Source organism: Triturus cristatus, chromosome 3_1 (genome assembly GCF_964204655.1).
Source record: "Triturus cristatus chromosome 3_1, aTriCri1.1, whole genome shotgun sequence".
Classification (NCBI taxonomy): Eukaryota; Metazoa; Chordata; class Amphibia; order Caudata; family Salamandridae; genus Triturus; species Triturus cristatus.
In genome coordinates, this window is record NC_140583.1 from 718,881,094 (window position 1) to 718,906,428 (window position 25,335).

Sequence of the window (25,335 nt, forward strand, 5' to 3'; positions counted from 1 at the left end):
CCAGGGAGGCGTGGCCTGCAGCTAAGGAAGATGGCTGCACACTAGGGGAGCTGCGCTAGCAGTTTGCAGCTAAACACCCACAATCCGGCATCATCCGCTCTAGGAAAGGAACACACCGGCTCAGGAAACTGTGGAGAGCTGGTGGGGTGTAACGGGGGCAAATGGGAATCGCAGAGAAGCGCTCTACCGCCGGAAACCAATGGCCCGGGCCGCATGTACCACAGCGACAAAATGGCGCCCGCCGCTACCGAGAGCGGCTTCTAAACGACTGCAGCCGGCAGCGAGGCCCAGGGCGCTGTTGGCGGACTACAGCGGCGAGGGACAGAGACGTCTCAGGTGCGACAAAGGCAGGAAAGCTGCAGCTTGCTCCGTGTGCAGCCCCGCGATCCTGGGGCTCACGGCGCCCTATCGACTGTGGCCGGCAGCGCTGCCCGGGGCACTCCTGGCGGTCCACAGTGGCGAGGGACAGAGACGTCTCAGACGCAGCAGAAGTGGGAAAGCCGCAACTCACTCCGTGTGCGGCCCTGAGATCCTGGGGCTCACGGCGTCCGCTGGGCGCCATAGAGCGAAGAACGCCGCTGAGTACCGGTGAGAAGCAGCGCAAAAGGGCAGATCTGAAGCGTAGCGCATTAAGGGCATAGGCCCGAAGGCCCGTTGCAGCGAGGACCAGCGGGACTGCTAGGGTCTCGCCTGGAGGCCGCCGGAGCCCCGATGGACATTGGCGCTCTCCCCTCAACACGCAATGCGTGAGCGTGGCGGTCTGAACCGATGGGGCCCTGAAGGTAACAAGTCCGGCCTGAACGGGCGAAGCGGCTGGCCCTGGTGGTGTGCTTGAGGCCCGGGGGAGTGTGCTACGGAGCATGGTCGTGGCGACACAGTGAGAGGACCCTCAAGTAACAGATGTGCTATAGCTGGTGATCCCCCCCAGTACGACCGGCCCTATAATCGCACGCCAGAGCAAGAGAGAGGGATGCGGGAGCCCCTTGGGCCTGTCTCACGCGCATCGCAAGCCGTCCATTTATAGTCCGAACACGGGGCCTGACGCGTGGCGGCCAGATTGAGCCTCATGGGAGCCTTGAAGCAAGGGTGAGCGGCGGGGCAGCGCAAAAATAACCAGACTGAACTGTACTGAGCCCCAGATAGCCTCGTCACACCGTATAATCCGCCTGCTTACGGATGGCTCCGGTGGGCCCCACGGGAACGCAGTACCTTCACAAAAGGCCCCCCACACAAACTAGAACGCCGGGGTGACGTCCATGGTCATGGACCGTAATAGACCACAAGCACAAGGCCAATCAAACCACATAGACAAATACACGGTGACTATGGGAAGGGAGGACGGCCACCAGGCAGTGCGAAGCAGTGGATGACGGTCCCGACCCATCACTCAGAGACATTATGATGGCCATAAAGGAGATGCGCAGAAAAATGGAACCTAAGCTGGATTCAGTAACAGAGGAGGTCAATCTACTACGTGCAGACCTCAGGAAAATGTCATACAAGGTGGCGGAGGCAGAGAGTGGTATTGGCATCCTCCAATCCAAAACAAAGAGACTCGAAGACCAAGTAGCCGCCCTCACGATAAATCAGACTGACATCTTCCCCCGCCTGCAAGATCAGGAAGGACATGCGCGACGCAATAACATTCGCATTGTGGGGGTCCCTGAGGGTATGGAGGGCCGTCCATGGATTGGTTCGTGGAGGACCTGATACTCAAGCACCTCAAACCGGGGGAGGAGCCTAGCGCGCAACCAAGATGGCCGCGTAGGTGCGAGGCTCCCGAGGACCTCCGCAACCTCCCACGACTATCCTGAATTTATCCTGTCTCGGATGAGGGGAATGTGTTGGTGAGCCTGGGCTGAGGTGGCACCCGTTTCCCGTTGTCAAATCGGACCTCGGACACCGGAGTGAGCACCGATTGAAGTCTGCGGCCTTCTCCTCGCCAGACCCCGGATTTGCGCTGAGGGGTGACCCAGTGACAAAGTGAACAACAGCGGCGGGCCGGGCCTGGCGAGTCGCACACCCCGCGCTTTCGCTTTCGCTTTCGCACCCCCTTGCAATCACTGCAGGGTTGGGTCGCGGGGCTCCTTGTGTTGGTGTGGTCTCGCTGGGAGACTTGGCCTGCCCGCCGGCTGTGACCCACCCCGCCGATCGGGGGTGGCCCCCCCGGGGCTTGTGGCCCTGATTGCCTGCCCTTCACGACGTGACTGGTGCGACCGGGAGACTAGTGGCCATGGCCACCAAACACGATGGAGACCGGGCAAAGACCAAGCCGACCCGGCGTGGCACCACCCATCAGGCCAACAGTATGGACCGCTATACCCTCCAGAAGGGATCTCCCGGCGGACCGCACAAATCCCCTGAGGACCCTCCTGATGCCCCGGACCTGCCCACGGATCTGACTCTGCGGGATGTCATGGGCGCCATTGCCGAGATGAAGGCCTCGGTAGGCCAGCGGTTCGACACACTGGCACAGAAGATCGACTCGGTCCTCGTGGATGTTGGCCTGGTGAGGGCCGATCTTTCCAAGACCAACGACCGAGTTGATTCTTTGGCCCACACCGCATCGGGCCTTACTACTGATGTGGCGGCGCTACAAACAGAGGTGCGCCGGCTTAGTCAGGCGAGAGCGCTTATGGATCGGCGCCTGGAGGACTCCGAGAGTCGGGCCCGGAGAAACAACATCCGCATCATCGGAGTACCCGAGGGACGGGAGGAAGCGGTGGCGGACCTATTTGTGGAGAACCTGATCGCTACCCATCTCCAGCCACGGGGGCTGAGTAAATTCTTCGCGGTGGAGCGGGCCCTCATTGCCCGGATTTTCAACTTTCGGGACAGAGACGCTATCCTGCAAGCCTCCAGACTGTTGGGGCCGGTTAAGCTTGACAACATGGAGGTGAACTTTTATCCGGATTTCACCTCAGCGGTCCAGAAACAGAGACTGAGCTTCCAAGGCGTCAAGCGCCGTCTTCGGGACTTGAACCTTAAATACGCAATGCTCTTCCCAGCCAAGCTGCGAGTGGAGGTAGAGGGTCGCACGCACTTTTTTGATCGCCCCGAAGCGGCCGGAGACTGGCTGGACACTCTGTCTGGGGATCGTGATCTGGGGGGCGGGGGGGGGGGGCGGCGGGGGGAGACGGCACACTGGATCGGGACTGAGGGGGTGATGTTGGGCTTCACTCTGGACAAAAATGTTGCCACTCTCGATTAAGCATCTGCCTGTATAATTTCCCCTCCTATGGAGGTTGTGTGGGGTCTCTTGGGGGTTCTCCCTCCTCCTCTAGGGGGCTTAGCTAGTTTTTATTATATATATGGGGCGACAGGCACACTGCACGTTGGGGGGCTGTTCGGGCTCATGCAGGGGTGCAGGGAGGGGGGAGTTTTGTTGGGGTGGGTGGGTAGGGATGGGGGGGTGTTGTTCGTTTTCACCACAAGGCAAAAGTATCATTGTGCTAGCTCTATAGTGCTCTCGGGGGGACGAATGGTGGCTCTTGTCTATGATGGAGGGTAGGGAACAAACTCTTTTGTCCTGGAACGTGAATGGACTGGGGGACAGGATTAAACATGGGGTGGTCCTGCAGTTCTTGAAGCGAATCTCGCCCGATGTAGTTTTTCGGCAGGAGACACACCTCATTGGCAACTCCTTCTGCTCCATGAATCGGCGTGGCTATCGCCTAGTGGCCCATTCGGGCTTTACGTCTGGCTCAAGGGGTGTGGGCATCATGGTTAAGAACTCGCTTCCGCTGGAGATTGATGAGGTGCTCCATGACGACAGGGGACGTTACGCGGTCTTGGTGGGAAGGATGGAGGGCAAAGTGGTGGTTTTTGTGTCAGTATACGTCCCACCGGGGCTACAGTCGACTACCTTTGCGGACCTGGGGCGCCTCCTCCTTGGCCTTCCGGGGGGGATTCTGGTGGTGGGGGGGGATTTCAATGCGGTGGTTTCCGGGACTGTGGATCGTCACCCCCCTAGGGACCTCCCCCGGGACCAAGCGTGGCTCTCTGGTCTATTGGACACTTTGGGATTGGTGGATTGCTGGCGTTTAAAACATCCCACGCAGTTACAGTATACCTTCCATTCGGGGGCCCATGGTAGTCTCTCACGACTAGATTATGTCCTGGTCCCGGCGGCCTATGTTGGGAGGGTGGGAGAGGTGCGCCATTTGGCACGGGGTATCTCGGACCATTCCCCGCTCCTGTTACACCTGGACCTTTTTCCGAGGGGTGAGGGTAGGGTGGTCCCGATCAATCCCTGGTACTTGCGCGACCCCACTATTCGCGCTGAATTGATTAAATCCCTCCAGCGCTACTTTGACGAGAATGTGGGGTCCGTGCCTTCGGCTGTCTCACTGTGGGAGGCATTCAAGACATTACTACGAGGAGAGGCCCTGTCCCTCATTTCCCACACCCGGAGGCGCGAGCGGGAGGAGGTGACCCGGGTGGAAGCTGAGATAGCCGAGTTGGAGGGTAATCTAGAAAGTGGGGTGACGGATGCCGTATTGCATGTCCTCCAACTCAAGCAAGCGGCCTATAGGGCCCTCGTCACGGAGGCAGCCAGGGGCCTCAGTAGAGAGCAACAGGGGAGATTGTATGATGTGGGTGATAAGGCTGGTAAATTGATTGCGTGGCTGGACAAAAAGGAGAGAGCGAGTCATGTAGTCCCGCTGATTGAGAAAACAGACGGTGTGTGTGTTACTGAGCCGGAAGAAATTGTCTCCTGCTTCGCGGACTATTTCCGTGGGGTGTATTCCCCGGTGTCTTCCTGCTCTGAAGAGGATTCCCGTACCCTGCTCAGGGATATCGCGCTGCCTTCCCTTTCGGAGGAGGACAGAGTGTCGTTGGACGCCGCTCCAACCTCCGACGAAATCGCCCTCGCCATACGTTCGGTCGCTTCCGGCAAGGCCATGGGTCCTAATGGTCTCCCCATCGAGTTGTACAAATTGAGACCGGATACGCTGGCACCACATCTCCGATCGATGTTCCTGGAGGCCCATTCGGTGGGCTCCCTCCCGCTGGACCAGCGTCTGGCTACAATCGTGGTTATCCACAAGGAGGGGAGACCTCGGGACCGGGTTACATCCTATCGGCCCATTTCGCTACTGAACGCGGAGCCTAAAATTCTTGCCAAGGTCCTGGCCAATCGGCTGGTCGGCGTGGTGGGCAAACTGGTTCACCAGGATCAGTCCGGCTTTATTCCCCATCGTAACACAGCTCTTAACTTGCGGCGTTTGCATGGGGTGCTTGCACGTGTTCAGTACATACGGGAGCCGGCCATTTTGGCATCCCTGGACGCCACCATGGCGTTTGATACGCTTGAATGGCCATACATCTGGGCGATGCTTGCGAAGTTTGGCTTTGGCGCAGGGTTCATCAGTTGGGTCAAATTGCTGTATTCGGGCCCATTGGCGCAGGTGGTGGTGAACGGTAGAGTATCGGCTCCGTTTGAGCGGGGCCGGGGCACGCGGCAGGGCTGCCCCTTATCGCCGCTCCTTTTTGCGCTTGCCTTGGAGCCCCTGGCAGAGTGGCTGCGGTGGGAGCCTTCCATCCGTGGTCTCCGTTGGACCCCCGAGCATGAGGACCGCGTATCCCTATACGCCGATGACATCCTCTTGTACCTAGCTTCCCCACGTAACTCACTTATAGTACTGGTTGATGTTTTGCATTCATTTGGTCGTAACTCCGGCCTTGTCATCAACTGGGCTAAATCGTGCGTGTATGTTCTCTCTGGGGAGGCGCCCATTCTCCCGCGGGGCTGTCCGATCCAGATCGCCCCGCAGGGATTTCGGTACCTGGGTGTCTTCATTACTCTGGACCCGGAGGCCCGGTATGATCGGAACTTGCTTCCCCCCCTCCAGCGCCTGAAGGAAGATGTCACGCGCTGGCGGCGCTTGCCGCTCTCGCCGCTCGGCCGGGCGGCATTGTTTAAGATGATGTCTCTGCCGCGCTTCCTCTACGCTTTGCAGAATACTATGGACCCCGTCCCAGCACGCTACTTCCGTGAGGTGGAGAGTTTGCAGCGCCGCCTGTTCTGGGACGGGAGGCCGCGTATCGCCCTGGCGAAGCTGACGCTCCCATGGTATGACGGCGGGATTGCCCTCCCGGATATCAAATGATACTATTGGGCCTCCCAGCTGGCTGCGATTAATCACGGCCTGTATGGGCCCGCTTTAAACCCGGCATTCGAAATGGATAAGATGCTACTCCCGGGTGGGGACTATAATCGAGCGCTCTACTCCAGCACGCCCGACGCTCGGCTGACCGGCCCCACGCGTGTCATGGTGCGAGTGTGGCACGCGGCTAATGTGGCGATGGGGTGGAAGGATCGTCTGACCCGGGCGTCACCACTATACGCGTCCGAGCAGTTGGGCTCCCTGTGGACCTCGAAGGGCTTCGAGAAGTGGGACATGATAGGCATTAGCAAGGTGGGGGATCTCTGGACGAGGGGAGGATTTAAAACGTTCGAGATGCTGCAGACGGAGTTCCACTTGCATGGCAGGGAGTACTTTCGGTATTTGCAGATCCGTCATGCACTGGGCTCCGTCTTCCCGGACGTTGCATCCATCCCGGAGTGTTCCCCCCTTGAGGATAGAGTGCTGGATGGACACGTTCCGGACAGCACGATCTCACTGATCTACAAAAAACTGATCAATGACCGCACGGGATTGCTGATTGCCCTTCGTGAGGCTTGGGTTGCCGATGGACTGGAGCTGGACGACGAGGACTGGACCCTTGCGGTGGCCTCCCCGAAAGAGGTGGCCATACCGGCCCGCCTTCGCTTCGTCCAGCTCAAGATACTTCACAGAGTCTACATGACGGGGCCGAGGCTTCTGCGTATGGGCTATGCTGTGGACGGGTTGTGTAGGCGTGGGTGTGGCGCTTTGGGGACCTTCCTGCATATATTGTGGGAATGCCCGGAGGTGGAGCGATTCTGGCGTGGTGTGCATGAGGTCCTGCGTGTGGTTACGCATGTGGTGCTGCTACCCGAAGCGAGGAGATGCCTGTTGAATGTGTGGGAACCTACCGACTACTCGGCGCCACAGACGTGGTGGGTGACTCTGGGATATATGGTGACCAAGCGTGATATTGCTCAACTGTGGGGATCTCAGAGGTCCCCGACTGTCTCGGCCTGGAAGGAACATATGGATTGGTGCATGTTTCGGGAAAAGGTGGTGTATGTTGCGAGAGGTAAGCCTGGGACATGGGTGAAAGTCTGGGGCCCCTGGAACGCCTACCGCGGGGGAATCTGTACTCCACCGTTATTGCCCGATCCGTCGCCTGCCCCATCCCCGTAGCCGACCCATCTTCCCTGTTCCGGGCATTGAGTTTTACCCAGCCCTAATCCTGATCTCTTCCCCTGCTTGATACTCCTATGGATTGGTAGGGTCCCCCTCTCAGGGGAGCACATGCTGCTATTTCTGATTGTAGATTGCCTTGTGGTTTTTGTTTTTTCTGGTTGTTATTTCTGTTTAAAATGAAACCGTACAGTGGGGTCCGGATGGTGTGGCTATCAACGCTGCTAACTCCTGTGCATCTTCCTTAGCCGCAACGCGCGCTCTACAATGTGTATCATATGCTCCTTTTGTTTACTAGCGGCCGGCCGGAAGGTTGTAGGCCCATCTTTGTATATTTTTTGAGTTTTGTAATAAACGGTTTCAAAAAAAAAAAAAAAAAAAAAGCACCTCAAACCAAAGCGCCTAACAAACGTCTTCTCGCTGGAGAGGGCTAATTGCGCGTTGGGGGGAAGGCCCAAGCATGGGGCCCCTCCACGCACCATCATAGCACGGATCCTGAACTACAGGGATCGGGATGCCATCTTGCAGGCATCACAGGTATCGGGGGAGCTGCAGCTGGGGAACGGCACGATTTGCTTCTTTACGGACTTTAAACTAAACGTTCAGCGCCAGCGGAGGTCTTTCGAAGGAGTCAAGAGAGCCCTCAGAGAACAAGGAGTGAAGTACATGATGCTGTACCCAGCGCGGCTCAAAATCCTGGATGGAGAAAAGACGTACTTCTTCGACTCACCGGCAGAGGCCAATGATTGGCTGGAGGGGTGGAGGACAGTGGGCAGACAGGGGGGCCTGCGCAGATCTGCCCACAGCCAACCTGGTCAAGATGCGTCGAACAAAGGCAGATCGTCACGGGAGAACCGAGAGTGTGAGCAGACTACATTTAAGTGACTACGGAGGTTGGAATTGACAGAGGCGACTTTTGTCCCTAAGGGTGGGGGAGGCGGCATGGTCCATGGTGCCCTGTGTCTCAATGGTAACCTTGTAAGATGCTCCAGGACAGCGGCCTACTCCAATGTTGTAAGTTGCGGGCTTAATTGTTAGAAGTTGTGATCATACGATGGCCTCAGCATTGGCCAACAGTGTTAAGGGGGGGCGGACCCGGGGAGGTGGGGTAGGGTACTTCTGAACGATCCATTTACCGGGTGAGAACTCCGTTTGTAATGTATGACTTTTTCTGAGGACTGCAGGCTTATGTTCCCTCTTCCAGTTGATTTGGGGTTGATGGGGTGACAGGCACTCTGCAAGTTTGGAAGGTGGGAGGTTGGGGACCCACTGAGCAGGGAGGCAGGTAGGGTGGTGCGGGTTGGGGGGAGGGGGGTTGGTTCTATGGGAAGTTTATGTTTGGCTCATCATGACTAACTCATATGCATGGTTGTCTGGTTTTAAAGAAACACAGTGGGACATGATCGATCCGAGGAAGTATAGACCCCTTTCCATGAATGGGTGAGCAGGCACAAATTAGGATATGGACGTGGAACGTAAATGGACTGGGCAACAAAATTAAGCGGACACTAGTGCTGCAACACTTGAAACGACATAGTTCTCCTCCAGGAGACACATTTGCATGGTAATAGGTGTAAGGCCCTAGACCGCTTTGGCTATAAGATGGTGGCCCACTCGGGATTCACATCTGGCTCTAGGGGAGTGGGGATCTTAGTACCCTGCCTATGGTAATCTCAGGCACATGGACAGAGGACTCTGGGTGTATGATGGCTGTGGCGGCCAGATGGGAGGGGCGAATAATAGTTATGGGCTCCTGCTACATCCCGCCCGGCCTGCATGCCACGACCTATGCAAAACTGGGATCCTTCATAGCGGACCTTCCCCACGGAATTCTCTTGTTGGGGAGGGGGGGGGCGAGGGGGGGGGACGCCAATGCGGTCATAGACGCTGACCTGGACCATTCAAGCGAGAGGCAGGGCTACAGGGGGGAATTTGGCTTGCAAAGCTTTGTTACGGCTATGGGGCTCAGTGACCTGTGGCGCACGCATCATCCCTCTCACAGACACTACACATTCTACTCGGCTGGACATGGGTCCTTCTCAAGGTTAGATCACGTTTTCACACGTGTAGATCAGCTAGGCGACTTTGCGGAACCCCGCATTATGGCCTGGGGAATCTCCGATCATTCCCCAGTCAGTGTTCTCCTTAAGGGCACGGTGACGCCAAGGCGTCCTTCCCTAGGATAAACCCATGGCACCTTAAAGAGGACTCCATAAGTGACAAGCTAAGGGAGGGTTCCCAACTATACTTTGCTGAGAATCGGGGCTCGGTTGACTCCCAACTAACTTTGTGGGAAGCCTATAAGATGGTCCTGAGAGTTAAGGCCCAAGCACTGATTGGTGCTCGGAAAAAAGAAGACTCCATGCAGATTATGCAGTTAGAAAAATAAATTGAGACCCTGGAGCAGGACGCCGGTGGGGCGTCCTTGCTGGACCGCAGCCACGAGTTGGCCCTCAAACAAAAGGAACTCCGATCACTAGCAGAGGGCGAAGAGCGTGCCTACTCCCTTACCACGCAACATCGGATATATGATGCGGGGGACTAAAGTATGAAACTATTGGCGTGGCTCGAACACCGGGATAGGGAGCGATCCTGGGTGGCTGAGGTATGGGATGGGACGGGTTAGCTGGCATCCACTGGTACTGATATAGCAGAGGCCTTTGCGTCATATTATGAAAAGGTTTACACCCCGGTATGCAGCAGGACAGTGCGGAGTTCCTACGGGACTTTGCGCTGCCCACACTGTCCCAATAGCAAAAAGACCGCCTAGAGGCTGAACTCACGGGATTGGAATTGGGAGAAGCCCTTAATTCTCTCCAGGCCGGTAAGGCGCAAGGGCCGAATGGGCTCCCAGTAGAAATATACAAGAGGCAAGCGAACATAATCATTGACCCTCTCCTGTAGATGTTTCTTGAAGCGCGAAAGGTGGGGAGGCTTCCGCCTGATCAGCAGGAGGCCACGATTGTGGTAATTCATAAGGCAGGAAAACCGGCCGATCAATGCTCTTCCTATCGGCCCATCTTGCTTCTCAATGTGGAGGCCAAGGTCTTGGCAAAGGCCTTGGCGATGAGGCTGCTCTCCATTCTGTCAGACCTAATACATGTCGACCAGTCAGGGTTCATGCCGCATAGAAGCACTCAACACAATCTACGATGGCTCTACGGGGTTCTTTACATGACGGAAGATGTGGGCAACACCCAAACAGCATTGATGGCGCTGGACGCCTCAATGGCTTTTGACAGCATCAATTGGCCTTACTTGTTTATGGTTCTCCAGCGATTGGGCTTTGGTCCGATACTTTGTAGCTGGGTACGCCTGTTGTATGAACAGCCGGTAGCGAGGGTGAGAGTTAACGGAGCGATGTCTCTAGTATTTCCCCTGCGCAGGGGTACCAGGCAGGGCTGCCCTCTGTCCCCTATCCTCTTCGCCCTGGCCCTAGAGCCGCTGGCTCACTGGATCCGGAGAGACAGCTCCTTCTGGGGACTGGCACTTAACGATGAGTGGGAGGAGCGTATATCCTTATACACGGATGATATTGTGCTTTACATGGCCAGACCCTACCACTTGATACCGCAGGCACTCCACCTCTTTGAATTGTTCTGTAGCTATTCGGGCTATGCGATCAACTGGGCCAAATCATTGATTTACCCTCTCTCGGCCCCCCCCCACGGATCCCGACGAGGTGCCCAGCCTCAATCGCAGTTAATGGGTTTAAATACTTGGGGGTCTACATAACCAGAGAAAGGGCGGAGTTCCTTGCCAAAATCTGGAGCCCCATTTGGCGCGTATGGGGACCGACGTGAGCCACTGGAGGTCTCTGCCTCTCTCCCTCATGGGACGAGCTGCGTTGTTCAAGATGCTGGCACTGCCGCGACTCCTATATATCTTACAAAACACACCATAACCCTGTTCCTGGCGGGGTGTTCAGGCGCATTTCTCAGGCTCTGCGGACTCTGTTCTGGGAGGGTGACAACCCGAGGATAGTGTTGCGCAAGCTTACGCGGGGAGTGTATGATGGAGGGCTGGCCCTCCCAGACATACAACTGTACTTCTGGGCGTCCCAGCTGCAGGTGGTCAACGACTGGGTGTGCGCAGCGGGTTCGGGACCGGCTTACATAAAAGACAGATACGTTATGTCGGGGGGTAACTGCGAACCACTTCTATACGCTCTAAGAGCGGAGGAAACCATATACAAGTCCAGGGGCTGTACTAAGAAATGGAAGAAGGTATGGGGGCCTTGGCGGAAATACCGAGCCACAAGGGGTGGATCTGGGCATGGTGTATAAATATAACCAGTTCAGCATATGCCTATTATAGCCTCCTACTGTTTGATGAAATGTTGTTCTACTACATGCCAGATGAACACTGTCATGCAATGTATGAGATCATGAGCAAGGTTATTAAAAAGATTTTTTTTTTTAAATGATGGCCAGAATGCTGAATGATTCAAACATTCTCCCCCAGTCAAGAGGTCCTCCCTGGACCGGAAACAAGCATCCTGGGACCGGTTTTGGGGTATGTCACCCTTCATAACCAGGCTAGCTTGAATCAAGTGGCACAGTGAGCAAGGGACCCACGTCTGGGCATAACCATCCCACTTAGGGCGAAAAGTGTAACTGCAACAAATGGAATGCTGAATGATTCAAACATTCTCCCCCAGTCAAGAGATCTGGGCTAAATCCATTGTTCTTTTGCCCACTACGCCACCCCAGTTTGGACCCAGCCATATGCAAATTAGTCTTGACCCTGTGCCTCATGGGAAGAGTCCAAACTGAACTGACAAGCCAGGTCCTCCCTGGACCGGAAACAAGCATCCTGGGACCAGTTCCCGAGTATGTCACCCGATTTCAGGGTATGTCACCCTTCATCCGCCAGGCCAGCTTGAATCCAGTGGCACAGTGAGCAAGGGACCCACGTCTGGGCATACCCATACCACTGAGGGCAAAAAGTGTAACTGCAACAAATGATGGACGGAATTCTGAATGATTCAAACAGTTTCCCCCAGTCAAGAGATCTGGGTTTAATCCATTGTTCTTTTAGCCCACTACGCCACCCCAGTTTGGACCCAGCCATATGCCAATCAGTCTTGACCCTGTGCCTCATGGGAACAGTCCAGACCGAACTACCAAGCCAGGTCTTCCATGGACCAGAAACAAGCATCCTGGGCCCGATTTCGGGGTATGCAAATCAGTCTTGACCCTGTGCCTCATGCGAACAGTCCAGACCGAACTGCCAAGCCAGGTCCTCCCTGGACCGGAAACAAGCATTCCTGGGACCGGTTTCAGGGTATGTCACTGAATCCACTGGCACAGTGAGCAATGGACCCACATCTGGGCATACCCATCCCACTTAGGGTGAAAAGTGTAACTGCAATAAATAATGGACGGAATGCTGAATTATTCAAACATTCTCCCCCAGTCAAGAGATCTGGGTTAAATCCATCATTTTTTTGCCCACTACGCCACCCCAGTTTGGACCCAGCCATATGCAAATCAGTCTTGACCCTGTGTCTCATGGGAACAGTCCAGACCAAACTGTCAAGCCAGGTCCTCCCTGGACCGGAAGCAAGCATTCCTGGGACCGGTTTCGGGGTATGTCACCCTTCATCAGCCAGGCTAGCTTGAGTCCAGTGGCACAGTGAGCAAGAGATCCACGTCTGGGCATACCCATCCCACTTAGGGCAAAAAGTGTAACTGTAACTGGACGGAATGCTGAATGACTCAAACATTCTTCCCCAGTCACAGGGTTGAGACTGATTTGCATATAGCTGTGTCTGAACTGGGGTGGCGAAGTGAGCTAAAGAATGATGATGGATTCAACCCAGATCGGTGACTGGGGGTGAGTGTCTGAAAAGTTTCAGCCCTCCGTCCATCATTTCCTGGTGTTTGTTTTGTTTCTTTACGACTGCAGAGACTGTTGTAAAGATACTCACGTAAAACTACACACGTAGGGGGGGGATTTACTAAGATTTTGCGCCGTCTTTGCGTCACAAAAGTGAAGCAAAGCGGCGAAAAATCTTTTTTCCCAATTAACTTTCCAGTGGGCTGAAAATAACATAAAAGCACTGCGAAGCAGCGCAATGTGCTGCCACGCATTACTTTGCGCTATGGGGGCGTACCAAGGGTGTTGCCTGCGCATTCCTGTGCAACCACCCAATGGTTCTCACGCTAAACTCAATTTCCTAAAAACAGTAGATTGGGTTTAGCATGAGAAAACTGCGCCCTTTTCAAATTGGCACAAGGAAGGAGAAATGCTTTAATTTCTCCTTCCTTTTCGGACTTTGCATGCGTGTTGCACTGTGCAGCACGTATGCAAAGTGGGAAAAGCTTTGCATCGTGCCTAGCATAGGCTTAGTACAGGAAGGGTCCCCTCTTCCTGTACAAAACCTATGCTACACTCATGCACACACCCTAGTGCTACGGCGCTAAGGTGTCACGGCAGCTGAAATCAGCGCCGGCGCAAGGGAAAGGGGAGGAGAGAGCCATATATGGCGCTCTCCTGCTCCCTCCCTGTCGTGCAATGCAGCGCAGCCTCACAGGAGGCTGCGCTGTGTTGCGTAGAGATTTTGTAAATCTCCCTCGTAGTTTGTGTATATCAAAAAAATAGTTAATTTACATCAAAAGTGTAAGTTTATCTTTGTGAATAAGGCCCTAGGAGTTTACCTCGCAAGACATGCTGGAGGAACAGTTGTTCAAACAACTGAGACTGCTCTGTGGCAATATTTGGCCAGATCAACTGCAGGAAAGACTGCAATGAAAATGTTAATACAGTAATTTATTACCTTGCCTAAAATCTATATCTTAACTTATGATGGCCGACATGTTACCATTAAATTATTACGTCCTAGTTTGTATATCTGGGACAACCATATATGTACAATTTCATAATCTGGACAGTGAATGCATTAACACTGTACTATGATTACAGAGATTGAACAAGACGGCAGGCACACTGTTTAAAGCATGCCTAAATGCTGTCCCATCTTCCTATACGGCCCACTTTACTGTTAAAGCTGGTGAGTTTTCGTTTTCCGACGCTTGGTGGCACTACTGCCAAAGATTGGAAAAACGAGAGCCGAAAGAATACATTATTTTGCATTAAGTTCTCTTGTAGCACATTTACATTTTACCGAGGTACAGGGAAAACAAACGAATCACGAAATGTGAAACACGGATGCTGTGATAAATTACAAAAGCCGAGTTCTGCTCCAACAAACGATACACAGAAGAGACGATAGCAGGCTTGTATGTAAACGGTACGCAATTGTTTAACGCTTTCTGTGGCCAAACGTCCGTATGCAAACACCATAAGGCCCAAGCTCTTGCTTGTATGGTTAATATAGCAAGCATGTAGAGTTGTTCCTATGATCCCTATGTTATACATTCGTTAGGGGCTTATCATTACCAGTAAACCAACAGTATGCATCCAGGTCACCCACATGTACGCCAGCAAATACACCTTTCGTCCATGTGTTTATTTTAAAGATGTGATCTACTCTACGTCGACATATGTGTTTCAGATCACACTTCTAACTTTGTTTAGACTCCTATCTGGATCAGCAGCAGCGCTATTTCAGGTTGCGACGCTTGCGATCAGAAGAGGCCTGGTGTATGACCTTTCAATCAACAAAGACATGAAATTCTGAGACAATTTCCCTGTACTAACCCACCACTAATCCCGTGTTTTTGTTTATTTTTCTGGTAACTGTGCCCGTGTCTCGCTGTCTCCTCCCTGTCTGCCCGCCTACCTCGCCGATCCTCGCTCACCCTCCCCGCTTCCCGCCACCGCCGCTTAGCCCCGCCCCTTTTTCCTTCTGTATCCCTCCCCGCTTCCCGCCACCGTCGCTTAGCCCTGCCCCTTTTTCCTTCTGTATCCCTCCCCGCTCCCGCCTCCCAGCTGCCCCGCCCACCCGCGCACTTGGCCTTATATGGCGACCGTGCGACGCAGGTGAGTGTGACCCACTTGTGGGACACCCCCGCGCCGCACGGCCACCAGCTGCTGCGTGTGCTCCTCTGCCCTGCCTAGCTGCCTCGCTGCCTGTCGCGCTGCCGCTGACCACGCTCCCTCCTCCGAGAGGCGCGGTCCGTGCCTGCCTGCCGGCTGATCGTTTTTGGTGCTAATTGTATTCCCTTGACTGTGTGACCTGTGCTTCTCCTTTCAGTGTAACCGTGCCCGTGCTTTTGTTTATTTTTCTGGTAACTGTGCCCGTGTCTCGCTGTCTCCTCCCTGTCTGCCCGCCTACCTCGCCGATCCTCGCTCACCCTCCCCGCTTCCCGCCACCGCCGCTTAGCCCCGCCCCTTTTTCCTTCTGTATCCCTCCCCGCTTCCCGCCACCGCCGCTTAGCCCCGCCCCTTTTTCCTTCTGTATCCCTCCCCGCTCCCGCCTCCCAGCTGCCCCGCCCACCCGCGCACTTCGCCTTATATGGCGACCGTGCGAACGCGCAGCGGTCACGCGCAGCGGGCGCGCCGAAGGCGCGCCAAAGGTAAGCCCGTCTGCGCCCGTCCGCGACCGGATCGCAACCAGCGCCAGGACCCCTGGCCCACGAAGACCCCGACCTACCCGCCTGACGTACTCCGCCGCCACCCTCATCGCACTCAACACCGGCCGACTCCCAGACTGCCACCAAGCCACACCACGACTCACCCACGGACCTTTCAGCTGCCACGCCTGCAAGTTCTCCTGCATCCGGACCTGCCCCGCACCAGCAGCCGCCAAGCCAAACACCAGCAGCACCCACCTCAAGTGCATCCTGCTCAACACCCGCTCCGTCCACAGACACGCCGTGGAACTCTGGAACCTCCTAGACGCCACAGCCCCTGACGTTGCCTTCCTCACGGAGACCTGGATGAACGCCTCTTCAGCTCCCGACATCGCCATCGCCATCCCGGAGGGCTACAAGATCGTCCGGAGGGACCGCAACGCCAACCAGATGGGAGGAGGCGTCGCCATCATCCACAGGAACACCATCCGTCTCACGACCAGCACCGACAACTCCCTGACCACCGCCGAACACCTGCACTTCCAGATCCACACCGACCCAAACACCACCCTCAGAGGCACCCTGATCTACCGACCCCCGGGACCACGCACACAATTCAGCGAGGACATCGCCGACTTCGTCAGCCCGCATGCCCTCCCCTCCGCCGACTACATCCTCCTGGGGGACCTTAACTTCCACCTGGAGAACAACAACGACTGCAACACCAGCACCCTGCTCGACAACCTCGCCAATCTTGGACTCAAGCAGCTGGTATCCACCCCCACCCACCTCGCCGGACACACACTCGACGCCGTCTTCTCATCCTGCAAAGACATCGTCTTCAGCCACGCCACAGAGCTCCAATGGACGGACCACAGCTGCGTCCACTTCACCTTCAAGAGAACGACGACCCACCACCACCAGCAACAGGCCGCCCGCAGAAGCTGGAACAAGATCACAGCAGACCAGCTCGCCACCTCCCTGAGCCAGCACCCCCCTGCCAGCTCAGCGAACCCCAGCCAGGCCGCCAACAACCTCACACAGTGGATCAGCAACTGCGCGGACGAACTCGCCCCGCTGAGGACCCCGCCCAGCAGACCCGGCAGCAAGAAAGCCCCGTGGTTCACCGACGAACTCAAGAGCTCCAAGAAGAACTGCCGAGCCCTCGAGAAAGTCTGGAGAAGGGATCCCACACCGGACAACAGGACCACCTTCAAGCTGGCCACCCGGAAACACCACCAGCTGATCCGCTCCGCCAAGAAAACTGCTTTCAAGGACCGGCTGGACAACAACGCACACAACTGCAAGGAACTCTTCAACATCGTGAAAGAGCTCTCCAACCCCAGCGCAGAAAACAACGACATCACCCCATCGCAAGACCTCTGCAACTCCCTCGCCTCATACTTCCACAACAAGATCGCGGACATACACAACAGCTTCAGCAACCAACCAACGCACACCAAGACCGAACAACCACCCCTCACCACCACCCTCCAAGCCTGGACTCCGATCAGCACCGAAGACACCATCCGCACGATGAACTCCATCCACTCCGGATCACCGACCGACCCCTGCCCTCATCACGTCTTCAACAAGGCTGACGCTGTCATCGCACCCCACCTGCGAGACATCATCAACACATCCTTCGACACCGCCACCTTCCCTGAGAGCTGGAAGCACGCCGAACTCAGCGCGCTACTCAAGAAACCCACAGCGGACCCCACCGAACTCAAGAACTACCGCCCCATCTCGCTCCTCCCGTTTCCAGCCAAAGTCATCGAGAAGACCGTCAACAAGCAGATGGCCGCCTTCCTCGAAACGAATGGATCCCTCGACCCCTCACAGTCCGGCTTCCGAGCCAATCACAGCACCGAGACCGCCCTCATCGCCGCCACCGATGACATTCGAGCCCTGATGGACAACGGAGAAACAGCGGCCCTCATCCTCCTAGACCTCTCCGCAGCATTCGACACTGTCTGCCACCGCACCCTAGTACAGCGCCTCAGCAACGTCGGAATCCAGGACAAGGCGCTGGAATGGATCATCTCCTTCCTCGACGGAAGAACACAGAAAGTCCGTCTACCACCGTACAAGTCAGAGGCCACCGATGTCATCTGCGGCGTCCCTCAAGGATCCTCGCTGAGCCCCACCCTCTTCAACGTCTACATGAGCCCCCTCGCGGCCATCGCACGGCAACACCACCTCAACATAATCTCCTACGCCGACGACACCCAGCTGATCCTCTCCCTGACCAACGACCCCGCCGCCGCCAGAGCCAACCTACACGAAGGGATGAAGGACGTAGCCGAGTGGATGACGACCAGCCGCCTGAAGCTGAACTCGGACAAGACGGAGGTCCTCATCCTGGGCTCCTCACCCTCCGCCTGGGATGACTCCTGGTGGCCTCCCGCCCTGGGCACCGCACTCAAACCGACAGACCATGCACGCAACCTGGGCTTCATCCTGGACTCCTCCCTCTCCATGACCAGGCAAGTCAACGCCGTCTCCTCGGCGTGCTTCAACATCCTACGCATGCTACGGAAGATCTTCTGGTGGATCCCCACCGAGACCAGGAGGACCGTCACCCAGGCCCTCGTCACCAGCCGACTGGACTACGGCAACGCCCTCTACGCCGGTACCACCGCCAAGCTCCAGAAGAGACTCCAGCGGATCCAGAACGCCTCAGCCAGACTCATCCTCGACATCCCACGAACCAGCCACATCTCCGGACATCTGAGAGACCTTCACTGGCTCCCCGTCAACAAAAGAATCACCTTCCGCCTCCTCACCCACGCACACAAAGCGCTACACGACCAAGGCCCGAGCTACCTCAACAGCCGAGTCAACTTCTACGCTCCCAAACGCCACCTCCGATCAGCCAACCTCGCCCTCGCCGCCGTCCCCCGCATCCGAAGAGCGACCACAGGAGGAAGGTCCTTCTCCTACCTGGCCGCCAAGACCTGGAACTCCCTCCCGACCGACCTGCGCCTGACCCAAGACCACCTCTCCTTCAGGAAGAAGCTGAAGACATGGCTGTTCGAGCAGTAGCGGCACCCCCCCACCCCCAGCGCCTTGAGACCCTACGGGTATGTAGTGCGCTCTATAAATGTCACTGATTGATTGATTGATTTTGGGTTCCAAAGTAGCATGCTACTCACCCAAAAGCGCTTTGACGCCTCATCAGGGGTAGTAAGCGCTATATAAGAATTAAGTTCCTTACCTGTACACTGTGGTTCTCCAGTATTGAGATTTTTATAGATTTGCATGTTTGAATATTCTCTGTCGTCATGGTGGGAGTCCCACGGTAACAGTAACAAAAGCAATGCTAAAGCATTAGCATTAAACTTCATTAAAAAAACAATACCAGTTAGTAGCCAATTCACATTGATTTAATGCACTCAAACTTTAGTCAATCAGAGCTGAGACCCTGAAGCAATCATCCCCTGCAGAGCCACTAAGTCTCAGATTGTGAGCACAAGTGTAAATTAAGAAATAGAGATATACACTAGGTGAGCCTTAACGGGGAAGAGGGAGGGTCACATTTGACTCTATACAACACTGGAGAACCACAGTGTACAGGTAAGTAATGTGTTTCTTCTCCAGTATTGTATATTTTATAGATTCATATGCTTGAATCTGACTAGCTAGCTGTATCCAAAGAATAATGGCAGTGGGAAGGCGAACCATCCCACTATAAGACAGCAACTTAAATACTATTAGTCAAACACAATACATTGAAATTGTACAAAATCTGGGAAAATATAATGTAGCATAAATCATTAATAATAAAAGTTCTCAAACTGGTAAATAATTACAAACAGAATAATACAGAAGATTTGAGCTTAATAGCTGCATATCTTATGAAAACAGTCTTTGCAGGGTAGCCTGACCACCTGCTACATCCACCTTACTCCAGGCATCAAGGCAGTAATGCTTAGTGAAGGTATGGGCATTCACCCATGTTGCCGCCCTGTCGATGTCTGGTTAGAGACGACACTCCTGCGAAGAGGACTGAGGATGCTGCGACCTTGCGAGTTGAGTAAGCCTTCGCCTTTGCGGTCAGCACCATCCAGCCTTCTCATGGCAGAAGACTATCGTTGGGCATACCTAGCGAGCAATACTAGCCAGCGTTAAGGGTAGACCCTTTTTGGAGCAGAGAAAGAAATAAGCAGTTGATTTGATTCTTGGAAAGATTTTGTCCTTTGAATTTTAAACAACACAATGTCCAACAAATTGAAGCTCTTTCTGCAGGTGAAGATGGATTGGAGAAAAAAGAAAGCAAAATGAATGGCTCATTGAGGTGAAATGTTGAAGGTAGATTGAGGATGAATGAAGGATTAGTGCGCAGAAGAACTCTGTCTTCTAAAAACTGTAGGGGAGGTTCTTTAAATGTGAAAGCCTGAACCTCACTAATATGCCTGGCAGACATAATGGGCAACAGAAATGCCATCTTCCTCGAAGGAAATTTCAATTCACGCTTATGAATAGGCTCGAATAGAGATCTCAGGAGAGTTGCGACAAAAGTCTTCCACTGCCAGAGCACTGCAGGAGGCTTGATAGGAGGGTAAGCTCGGAATAGAAAAAATCCAATTGGCCGCACTCTGCTCGTCCTACCAGCATGTTACCCCAAGGAACTGTGGTCCATGTAGTGGCGACGGCGATTACGCCTGTGCCAAAAGTATTCGAAGAAAGTAAGTGTCGCATTAGCCATCCCTGGACACGTGTTTCGAGGTAGTTGCCTCTCGTCAGCAGGGAGTAGGTGAGTGTGTGGGGTTGCCGCGTAGACTGCCAAAAAAGTATTATCAGGTAAAGTACCACTCATGGCGTGCAGGTGCTGATCCGGGGCTCGTCAGCCCAATGGCTCAAGGGAGCCTTAATACAAAAAATCAAATTGGCCGCACTCTGCTCGTCCTACCAGCATGTTACCCCAAGGAACTGTGGTCCATGTAGTGGCGACGGCGATTACGCCTGTGCCAAAAGTATTCGAAGAAAGTAAGTGTCGCATTAGCCATCCCTGGACACGTGTTTCGAGGTAGTTGCCTCTCGTCAGCAATTCTACTCCCTGCTGACGAGAGGCAACTACCTCGAAACACGTGTCCAGGGATGGCTAACGCGACACTTATTTTCATTTTAACTTTTGGCATAGGCGTACCCGCCGACGCTACTTCATGGACCACAATTCTTTGGGGTAACACGCTGGTAGGACTAGCAGAGTGCGGCCAATCGGATTTTTGTTTACATTCAGGCTCCCTTGAGCCGGTGGGGCTGACGAGCCCATGGTTACGCGCCTTGAGTGGTACTTTACCTGAGAATATTTTTTGGCAGCCTACGCAGCAACCCTACACACATACCTACTCCCTGCTGACGAGAGGCAACTACCTCGAAACACGTGTCCAGGGATGGCTAACGCGACACTTATTTTCATTTTAACTTTTGGCATAGGCGTACCCGCCGACGCTACTTCATGGACCACAATTCTTTGGGGTAACACGCTGGTAGGACTAGCAGAGTGCGGCCAATCGGATTTTTGTTTACATTCAGGCTCCCTTGAGCCGGTGGGGCTGACGAGCCCATGGTTACGCACCTGCGCGCCTTGAGTGGTACTTTACCTGAGAATATTTTTTGGCAGCCTACGCAGCAACCATACACACATACCTACTCCCTGCTGACGAGAGGCAACTACCTCGAAACACGTGTCCAGGGATGGCTAACGCGACACTTATTTTCATTTTAACTTTTGGCATAGGCGTACCCGCCGACGCTACTTCATGGACCACAATTCTTTGGGGTAACACGCTGGTAGGACTAGCAGAGTGCGGCCAATCGGATTTAAGCTCGGAATAGACCCTTCATAAACTCTTTCACGATGGACAACAAATACACTTAACCCAGAACGTCATCTGTATCAAGAAATTGACACTACGCGTACCTTAATTGATGCATGCATAAGGCCGATTTGGCGAGATGTAGTAGTAAGGCAGAATCTGTTCAGGTGTTGACGAGAAAGGTTGGCAAGCTTAAGAAGCACACCATGAGCAGAATCCTTTCCATTTCTGAGTAGCATTTGAGTACGGAAGGAGCTCAGGCTTTTTGAAGGATAGATTTACATTTGTCAGAAATTGTTAGCACTCCGAATTCAGCGTGGTGAAGGGCCAGACCGACAAGTATAGATTGCGAATTTGCTCTGAATTGGACCACTTCCCGTAGACCCTTAGCTCCTGGAGATGGGCTACCCATCTTTCCATGGGGGCATCCGTTGTCATCACCACCTGAGACCCAAAGAGAGGATGGATAGGCCCTGAAATATGTTTTTTTTGTTCATTTACAAGGACATTGCTTTCTTCATCTCTGAGGTTATCGAAATGATGTCCTCGAAAGAACCCTGACATTGCATCCACTGTGCATCTAGCTGCTCTTGAAGAGGTCTCATGCGCAGGCGGCAATTGGGAATTAATGGGATGCAGGATGACATCATCCCCATCATGGATTTGTATGCCCTTGCAGAAAGGCTCCTTTTTGCTGAGAGTAATAGAGTGATTGCCTGCAAGTGGGAAATACTTTCCTCTTTGGAAAAGCCCTTTGAGATCTTCGGGCCCGATTCACAGAACAAACTTAAGACAAAATCCTAAACTTAGTACCATTTTGGTATTCACAGAATGCACTTACTACTTCTGGTATTCACAGAATGAACTTACTACTTTTGCGATTCACAGAATAAACTTACTACTTTTGCTATTCACAGAATGGATTTACGACTACTAACTTTACGTCCGCACTCGGGCCGGAAAATCCGGCCCGGAGGCGGAGCTTCCGGCCCGGAGGTGGGGCTTCCGGGCCGGAGGCTGGGCTTCCGGCCCGGAGGCGGAGCTTCCGGCCCAGAGGTGGAGATTTTGGCCATGGCTAAATCTCCGCCACTGGCCGGAATCCCCACCTCCGGGCCGGAAGCTCCGCCTCCTGGCCGGAAGCCCCGCCTCCGGGCCGGAATTTCCGGCCCGAGTGCGGACGTAAAGTTAGTAGTCATAAATCCATTCTGTGAATACCAAAAGTAGTAAGTGCATTCTGTGAATACCAAAAGTAGTAAGTTTAGGATTTTGTCTTAAGTTAATTCTGTGAATCGGGCCCTCAGTATCCAGTACTGCTCCTAGAAACACCAGCGATGTGGAGGGAACGAGAGATGATTTTTCCCTGTTGAGTTTGAGGCATAGGATTTGGAACACTTGTAGACAGGCCTCTGTGGACTGCTTTGCCGACCAGAAGGAGGGACCTTTGATTAACTAATCGTCCAGGTAGGGAAATACCTGGTGACCGGAAGGCCTGAGAAACGCCGCCACTGGTGCCATGCACTTGGAAAATACTCTGGGGGCTGACTTTAGACCGAAGGCTAACACCTTGAATTGATAATGGCAGCCTGAGACCTCGAACCTGAAAACCCTTCGGTGCTTCGGATGTACTGGGACATGAAAATATGCTGCCAGTAGATCCATGGAAGAGAGATTGTTCCCTGTGTCCATTAGTTGCAGAATCTCCTGAAGAGTTAACATCCTGAAAGGTTGTTTTTGGATGAACCTGTTCAATTATCTGAGATCCACTACTTGCTTCCACTTTCCTGACTTCTTTTTGATTAGAAAGAAATGGGAATTCAAACCTCGGTTGTGTTAAATATGAAGCACCTCCTCTATTACTATTTTGTAGAGAAGCAATCAGATTTCTCTTTTGAGAATTGGAAGATGAAGATGGGAAGGGGTCCGTGGAGGAAAATTTGTCGGAAGGTATAAGCTTCCGTTGACTGAAAAATGTGGATAACTTGTGATCGAATTGAAGTGGGACTGCGGTGACAGGGTCCTGTAGTACATCATTGTCTCCTGTTTTTTTTTTTTTTTCAAGTTTTATATAGCACGAACTTGACCCGAAACAGGTATCAGAGCGCTTTACATAAGCACCAGTTACATTACATTAGGACACACATTCATTTTTGTTAGGCACGGGGAGATTAAGTGATTTGCCCAGATTCACGGGATGTTCAGCATCATTGCTGAGATTCAAACCCAGCTCCCCAGATTCGAGGTCGACCGCCCTAGCCATTAGGCCAACTCCTCTCTTGTTGGTAACTGAGATCTTCCTCCTGCTGAAGGGTGTCAACGCCCCGGCTGTCTAAAATATGTGGACACTGTGGTTGGTCTGTGGGACAGAGCAGAATACTGTGAGCGAAAATCCTGTTGTGAGTAGGGTTGAAAGAGCTGCTAAAATTGCAGATGGGAGGTATATTGGCCTCTACCCCTGCCTCAAAAGGGATGAAATCTCCTCTAGTGCAAGTTGCTGAGCGACTTGGCCGTGTCTATGTCCGACTTGAGCGACTGCAATGTGTTGTCGATGTGTTTCCCAAAAAGGAACTCTCTATAGAACCGCATGTCCAGTACCTTGGCCTGCACTTCTGACCGGAATGTAGTCGCCTTAAGCCAACCCTGGCATCTCAATACAGCCAGTCCGGCCATCTATCTTAAGACTGTGGAAGAAATATCCGTGGCCACATCTATGATCTTGGACGAGACCTTTTCACCTTCCACCAGGATTTTTCTTGCCTCTTTTTTCTTGTCCTCAGGGAGATTCTCCAACAGAGATGAGATGTCAGACCACATCTTCCGGTCGTATCTCTCCAGAATAGCCATGGCATTGGAGGCTCGGATGGAAGTAGCAGAACCTTCTGCCTATATTGTCAAGCCAGCTGCCTTACTTATCTGGAGGGGCTGTGCATGGCGTTGAAGGATTCTTTGCCCTTCTCTGAGCAGCTTGCATGATGTCAGAATCTGGCCGAGGATGGCCAATGAGACATGTAGGGGAACCCTGAGGAGCCTTGCACTTTTTGTCGAGTTTCGGAATGACTGCCACCACAGATGCTGGAGTCTTCATTAATTTTAAGCCTTCTTGCCATATAAAATCCACGATAGGAATAGCACGTGTGGTGTGTTGTGGTCCTACTTTAAAATCGTGGAAAAACCACTATTTGCTTAGCTGCCATAGGAAGGTTGAAGCGCTTAGACGCTCTCGCGAGCAGGTAGTGGAAAATGCCGATATCCACACGCGGTATATGGTGGGATAGGAGATGCTGGCATTGGTGAGACGCAATCATCCCACTCATCGGTGGGAGTAGGATCTGTCTGAAGCTCATCCTCTTCTAATTGCTGGTCCTCACTATCCTGGAAAGTATCCGGAAGTAATATAGGTGGTGGAATAGGCCTGTCTTTCTACGGTCTAGGAGTGGTCTGCGGGGCAGGAGGTGCGTTGGGGACTTCCTGACTCGGTGGAGGCTGCTGGGCGGAGTTGACCTCAGAGAACCACTTGTAATAGACATTGAGCATCATGCGCAAGTCTGTGTCCAGTGAAATTGGTACATTATTGGAAGGTTTCTGAACATGATGCTCCTCATCCTCTTGTTCCTCATAAGGATAATGCTCTTGGAATGTATCAAATTGTTGAACAGAGGGATGCACCCTGTCGTAGAAAGAGTAATCACCTTCAAGGTAGACTGACTGATCACTTTCCTGTTCCTCGTCGTCAGATTCCTG

General features: G+C 53.6%; 1 protein-coding gene across 1 annotated transcript in view; it reads right to left on the reverse strand.

The window, feature by feature from the left end:
- The window catches only part of LRRC56 (leucine rich repeat containing 56), a 943,429-nt gene that overhangs the window by 400,328 nt on the left and 517,766 nt on the right, over window positions 1-25,335 (reverse strand). The window lies entirely within an intron of this gene.